We start from the raw sequence: 7,129 nt of genomic DNA, 5'->3' as shown, positions 1-7,129 counted from the left end.
AAGGACCAAGGGAGTTTCACTATCCCATGTTCAATTGAAAATCATTATGTAGGAAAAGCACTATATGATCTAAGCACAAATATAAATCTAATGCCTATGTCTATTAATTGGGAAAGTGAAACCTACCACAGTAACGTTTCAATTGGCTGACCGATCTTATGCCCATCCAGAAAGTAAAATTGAAGATGTATTGGTAAGGTTGGATAAATTTATCTTTCCTTCAAATTTTCTTATTTTAGAATGTGAAGCTGACCATGATTAACCAATAATTCTTGGAAGACTTTTTCTTGCTACTAGCAGGACCCTAATTGATGTACATAAAGGTGAGCTAACCATGAGATTGAATGATGAGCAAGTTACTTTTAATGTGTTTAATACGTTAAAATGCGCAGATGAGAATGAGGAATGTCACACCATTGGCTTAATATAATTAACAGTGGACAAATTCACAAAATTTTGTTACGAAAATTCTGACAATGAAGATGATTTTATGGAGCAAGGTGACACAATAAGTTTTGAAGAGCTTGGTAAATTTATGGAAGCCCAGCAGATAATGGATAGGCCAGGGAAGAAATTTGAATCTGTGGATTTAATAGAACAATCTTTTAAGCCTCCTAAACCATTTATAGAGGAATCTCCCATTCTATAGTTAAAGCCTCTACCACAACATTTGAAATATGTGTATTTAGGAAATAACAACACTTTGCCAGTTGTAATTTCTGCTAAGCTAACACTTGAGCAAGACGACAGGTTGTTACAAGTGTTACAGTGATCTAAAAGGGCACTGGGTTTGACCCTTACCGATATAAAAGGAATTAGCAGTACATTTTGTATGCAAAAAATATTATTGGAAAATTACCATAGAAAATCTATTGAACAATAGAGACGACTTAATCCAATCATGAAGGAAGTTGTCAAGAAAGAAATTATCAAGGGCCTTGATGCTGGCATTATTTATCCAATTTTTGACAGCTCGTGGGTAAGTCCTGTGCAATGTGTACCCAAGAAAGGGGTGTAACAGTAGTAAGTAATGGCAACAATGAGCTCATACTTTTACGGGATGGAGAGTGTACATCCCGTTTTTAGTGAAACCGAAACAGTGGTTTTAGGACCACAAATTTGAAGTTGAAAATTTTTATTTTATTATTTTATTGCCTACAGCATGATAGTTGTATTAAAATTTTGTTAAGAAATTTTACCGTTTGCATGGTCAATTTGATAATAATGACTAAATCACATAAAGTGCAAAAGTTGAGTTCTCAAAGCTAAATGTATTAAATAGCTATAGAATTTTAAAGTAAGAGCGCTTATATGGTAATTAGACCATAAATAGTGATAGTTTATGTACATGGCTTGGCATTTGCGTAAATTTTAATGTTTTTAAAGGTTTAATTAGTAAATAGGTAAATAAATGATAAATTAAGTCAAACCAAATTAAGTATCATCTTTTATTTTTCCTTCTTCAACCGAATGCTAGGATTTGAGATGCCATTTTTAAGCTTTCAAATTTCGGCAACTTCACCTTGCTGAATTGGTATGTATTTTGTCTCATTTTTAATGATTTCTATGTTTTTGGGTTTGTTGTAGCTTAATCTAGCTAGCCTAGGGATTAATTTGTGAATCTGTTAAAATATTAGAGTTTTGCCATGAATGAATATAGGTTGCTTTTTATGTTTTATGGAAGAAAATGATTAGTTGTTGATAGATAAACAACTTTTGTAAAGGAATTCTTGATAAAATTATCAATTAAGGGTTAAATTGAAAAATGTGAAAATTTCATGGTGTAAATTGTGAAATAATGGATTTTATGAGTTGATAGGGACCTATATGAAATTCGGTTAGTTTGGGTTAGGGATGAATTTGCATCAATTTCATTTATTGAGCTTAGGGACTAAATTGAAAAGAAATCAAATGTGTAGGGGCAAAAGTGTAATTTTACTAATATGTGAAATTTGATTGAATTGAATAGACTAGTTATTAAATTGGTTAAATTTATTTATTTAGATCAAGATAGATCTCAACTGGATTTAAATCGAGGGAAGGCAAAAGTTGTGGATTAGTCGATCGTACTCCTTCGCGATAGTGTCGATGTAAGGGCACGTTTGGTTCGCTGTATTGGATTAGAGGCGTAATGGAATAGAGGTGCAATGGAATAGAGGTGTAATAGCAAATCAACTGTTTGGTTGAATGTAATGGAATAGAGGCGTAACAGTAATCTTGTGTTTGGTTGAATGGAATAGAGGTGTAATAGCATAATGGAAAATAACTAAAATGACTAGAATACCCTTAGCATAAATTTGTTTTGGTAAATGATTATTGTTATTGTTATTTAAATTTTAATAAGATTATTATTATCAATAATAAATAATTTAATCATATTTAAACATAATTATTATTAAATATATTATAATTAAAATATATAATTTAATAAAATTTTAATAATCAATATTCTTATATGAATTTACTCAAATCATAATATATGATACTATAAAATTTAAATTAACATAATTATTATTAAATATATTATAATTAAAATATATAATTTAATAAAATTCTTAATAATTAATATTCTTATATGAATTTACTCAAATCATAATATAAAATCGTGTTGAGAGGTTCAAATCTTATAATTACAAAAGAAATTGTGGAAAATTAAAATATAAAACCAGTTTATTTATTAGTTGTGATTTTATATCGATTCAATTGAAATATAATACAAATGACAATCTAAAATAAATGTATTATTTTCAACCTAAAACATTAACTTGAAGCTTCAATTTTATTATGTCAATCAAACCTTCATTTTGTTCTTATATAAGTTATTAATAAATATAATTATTTTGGGATGTAACATAATCTAATAGATTATAAAACCTGTAGGCTTTATCATTATGTAGTTTTGTATCAATACAATCATGAAATTTACAGACTACATCGTGGGAAGTTAGCCATATCAATGGTATCATCATCCCCGCCTCACTCACTTATCACCTCAAAGACCTTCTGAAACAGTTCACATAGAAAGTACATGTTTTCCTAATCCCCACCCACCGTTTCATCGAGTCGCGATAATCAACTTCAAGTGGATTTCTCTCGCACGCTTGGATTAACAGTGCAAGATCGAGCTAAAGTACCTTCACCTTGACAAATTTCACTGTGTTACATTAGCAAGATGTCTTTGGCGTCTTGAAATCATTCGCCATGAGAATGTTGTATGCCAAAACGACTTCGCTTGCTCCTTTCAATAACCCACATCCCGATACCACCAAAAGCAGAATCGTTGGCTTAGATTCGAACATCTATATTTGAAGAAATATGATGTATCTTTATTCTTCTCTAGACGATAGCAAGACTTGTGATTATTTAGCATGGGTGCATATTAAAATGATGAAGATATCGGTATTAAATATCACCTGATGCATTTTGTGTTTGCTAGTAATGACTCGAAGTCGAAGATTCCTTTTACGACATAGCAGGAAAAAAAAGAAAAAGGAAAAGCTTCAACATGTTTTATCTCCTACCTTTAAAAGACATATTCTCTACTAGGTTTCATTTGAAAAAAAATCATCAAGAAACAGAGATAGTGAGACTACTCCTCACCCAATGGCTGTATGTATGCTGGAACAACAATAAAGAAAATGACACAAGTGGCAAAACAGAGAAACCATGTATAAGGCAAATCAACTAATCTGGTGGCACAATGAATGAAGAATAGATGGCTCAAATATATATATATATATAAACTCAGAAAACTACAGCTCGAGTGACCAACCGATTCCAAAGGCCTCTAATGCATCAGTGGTGGAACAATGGCAGCGCTTTGATTCATGGAACCGTCAATTTGGCAGGGTCTGGAATGTACTTCACTATCAGTGGTGCCAACACCTGACTGCTGGATCCCGGAGAACATTAGTTAATCACAATGCAATGAATGAAAAAAAGAGCAACCCCCCTAAATTAACACATATACATCAAGAGATTACACAGAATAATTATAAATTAATCACACTTTTTATAATCCATGACCACTAAAAGAGTTTTTTCAGATTAGAACTTTCCTTAATTTTTCTATTAGGTAGTATGTACAAATGTACAAGTTATATCAACTGCAAGGCACAATAAGCAATGAAGTCCTAACTTCTGCTCCCTTCTAAATCAAGATATGACTAGTCGTAGTACTTCAACCAGGCTAATTGGACAAATCACTTCGAATTACGTACAAGGCGGTAATTTCTACAGCACAATTTTAAAAGATCTTCACTCACTTCTAAGAAAGATACAAGACCGGGAGACAAAGCCATACGACAAAAAATGTAACTTTAAACATTGAGAACATGAATAACCAGAGAAAGATTTAAATAGTTCATACATTTGATAGGCCTTTGATCTGTACAATTATGATTGTAATATCATCGGTTCAATTTTCAAGCTCCAACCAACGTTTATAGGAGTCTCCAGCAATTCAAACCTAAGTTGGGGTGCCTAAAGTCGAACTGGAAAATCATGAAAAGGAATACATCTAATGAATATTGACAAACTACTGAAATAGAGTATGTGTTTGTTCTTACAAATAATATGATATAAGAATAAGATCATTGCTCTGCATTTTATGAAGTATTGATTAGACTTGGCAATTAATTATAACGGCACAGACCTTATAGAACTCGAGAAGATTGTGAAACTTGTAAACCTCGTTAACAGCCTGAATTTGCTTAGTTATCTGCGAGTTAATTGCAACAAAGTAAATGCCATTTATTTGGAAATAAAAGAACAGTGGAATATAGAGGGAAAAGAAAAAGAACTGCAAGATGAGCATCCCGATTTGTTTTATATAAGATAGCCATCCTACTGAGAGCAAATACGACTTAAATACTTACACCATTATTTAGAAGTGAGAATAGAACAAATACCCGACCAGTATGACAAACCAGTGCAAAATAAACATTATTTAGAAGTTTTTACTCCAACTGAAGCATCAATCTCTAAATTATATACCACTTTTAGAAACATAACTTGGAAACCCAAGCATCTCTATACAAAATAAGATAGGCAATAAAGCTATGGTATATCATCCTCTTTCTTTAGCTTTTCTTTTTCACTTGAGATGTCCATATATATAAACAATGAAAGCAAGCTCGATATGCAAAAGAATTACAATTTCAAGAAAAGAAAAAGGAAAACTCCAAGACACTTACCTCCGTAATCCTCCCGTAATGACTTCGAGTGAAAGAAATGTGCGCTCGATCATCATTGATAAAAACCTCCCATTTGTTAAAATCAATCCAATACCTACTTGCAATAAGAACAAAGATCAAAACCATATCCTTGAATCATAAGGAAGAAAACCCAAAGATTATTTATTTAACAATGGAACTAAGCATAATAATGGTAAAGAATAACATCAAACCGCTTTTGAAATTGAAGTTTCTGGCGAAGCATTGTTACAATAGAGTCAATCTGGTGAACTCTAATAGGAACTATCCTTCCTAAACTTATCTGGAATTCCCTTCCCAATGCCACTTGTTCAAGTTTATGTTCTTCTTTACACAGTGTATTCAATGGAACATCAAAATCCACAACATGGAGATTGGGAACCACGGATGAAACTCTCTTCAAAAATTGACCCATCTCTTTCTTTATTATAGACGGTATAAAAACTGAAATAATTAACAGAGTAAATAAATAAATAAATAAGGCAATTCATTCAATTCAATATTATCGATAAAGAACTGTGGCCATTCAAAAAAAGTACCTGGAATGTAAACGTGCAAAGCATAGTTGCCTTCGACGTGAGGGAAGCATAGTAAAAGAAAGTTATGGGAAATTTGTTGTAGTTTGAATTACCAAGGGAATTGCGAGGGTGAAGGAGAGAAACAGGAGGCGGAGGGAGAGAAGACGACAGCGTCTCCTCCGTTTGGGGATTGGAATTGGCGGGAAGAGACAGCGTAGGGGAGTGGTCGGAGTCGAAGTCCGATGAGTCGTCGTCTCCATATGTTGCTCTTAGCGCTTCCATATGGAATGGATAATTTGGGAAAGGTGGCACTTGGTTTTCAAGGCTTTCCTTTCCTCTTCTACGGAACAGCTGCCACTTCCAGTTCGTATGTAAGCTTAGGGCAAATCGGCAGAAGCTAGAAGGAAGGAACATAAGAGGCAAAGGGGAACAGAAGAGGCAGAGGGTAAAACAGGGAGGGTAAACTGAAGAGGCATCTAATCTGGGCAAAAGAGAGGGATTAGAAATCGGTGGTTTTCACCGATTAGGAAAGTAATGTATTACACGAGTATTAGTAATACATTGAACCAAACGACGGAATAAGGAGGGATTAGTGGGGCCCACTGATTAGGGGTGTATAACATGTTGTAAGTTCATAGTAATTAAATTATATCATTTGATTTCTTTATGTATTTGTATTTATAATTAAGTAGATAATTATTGTATAATTATACCCCTGATTGCACTTACGTGCCCTTGTCATACTTCGGTACCCCTGATCACACTTACGTGCCCCTATCGTACTTCGGTACCCCTGATCGCACTTACATTCTCATGTTGTACTTTGGTACCCCTGATAGCACTTACGTGCCCCTATTGTACTTTGGTACTCTTGATAGCACTTTCATGCCATGGTTACATTTTGGTAACATTTATTAAGAAAAATAGTGGTTCACTCATTTAATGTTCAGTTAAATAAATTGATATGTACTTACTAAGCTTCATAAGCTTAATCGAGTTTATGTGTTGTTTTGTAGATTCCTTTTGCTGACTTGGGACAGATCGAAACTTCGGCTCACACTATCCATCAGCGTTAACAACTTTTGAACCTTTTTGGGATTGTGGCATGTATATGTGGCTATAAGTATATATGTATATGTGTCTAGTTCATTTTGGTATAAAAATGAATTACCAAGTTATGTGTTTGGACACTTTATTTTTTATGTTGTACATATGTAACTTTTGACTTGTTAAAATGGTATGGAAGAAATCACTTATGAATGGTTTAATGTTGATGAATTTAAATGGTTATGCTAGCATTTTTTTTGGATAGGTGTTTGAATAAATAAAGATGAAATACTAGTTTGAAAATGCATGTTTTAGAGGTTATGTGATATGTTTTAAATGTGTATTTGGTAT

The 7,129-nt window shown here is 33.0% G+C and overlaps 1 pseudogene; it reads right to left on the bottom strand.

Annotated features, from left to right (window-relative positions):
• Positions 1-3,825: 3,825 nt before the first annotated feature.
• On the bottom strand, positions 3,826-6,145 carry LOC105798499 (uncharacterized; annotated as a pseudogene).
• Positions 6,146-7,129: the final 984 nt, after the last annotated feature.

This window comes from Gossypium raimondii, chromosome 9 (genome assembly GCF_025698545.1).
Source record: "Gossypium raimondii isolate GPD5lz chromosome 9, ASM2569854v1, whole genome shotgun sequence".
Classification (NCBI taxonomy): Eukaryota; Viridiplantae; Streptophyta; class Magnoliopsida; order Malvales; family Malvaceae; genus Gossypium; species Gossypium raimondii.
This window is presented reverse-complemented; position numbering and strand designations above follow the sequence as displayed.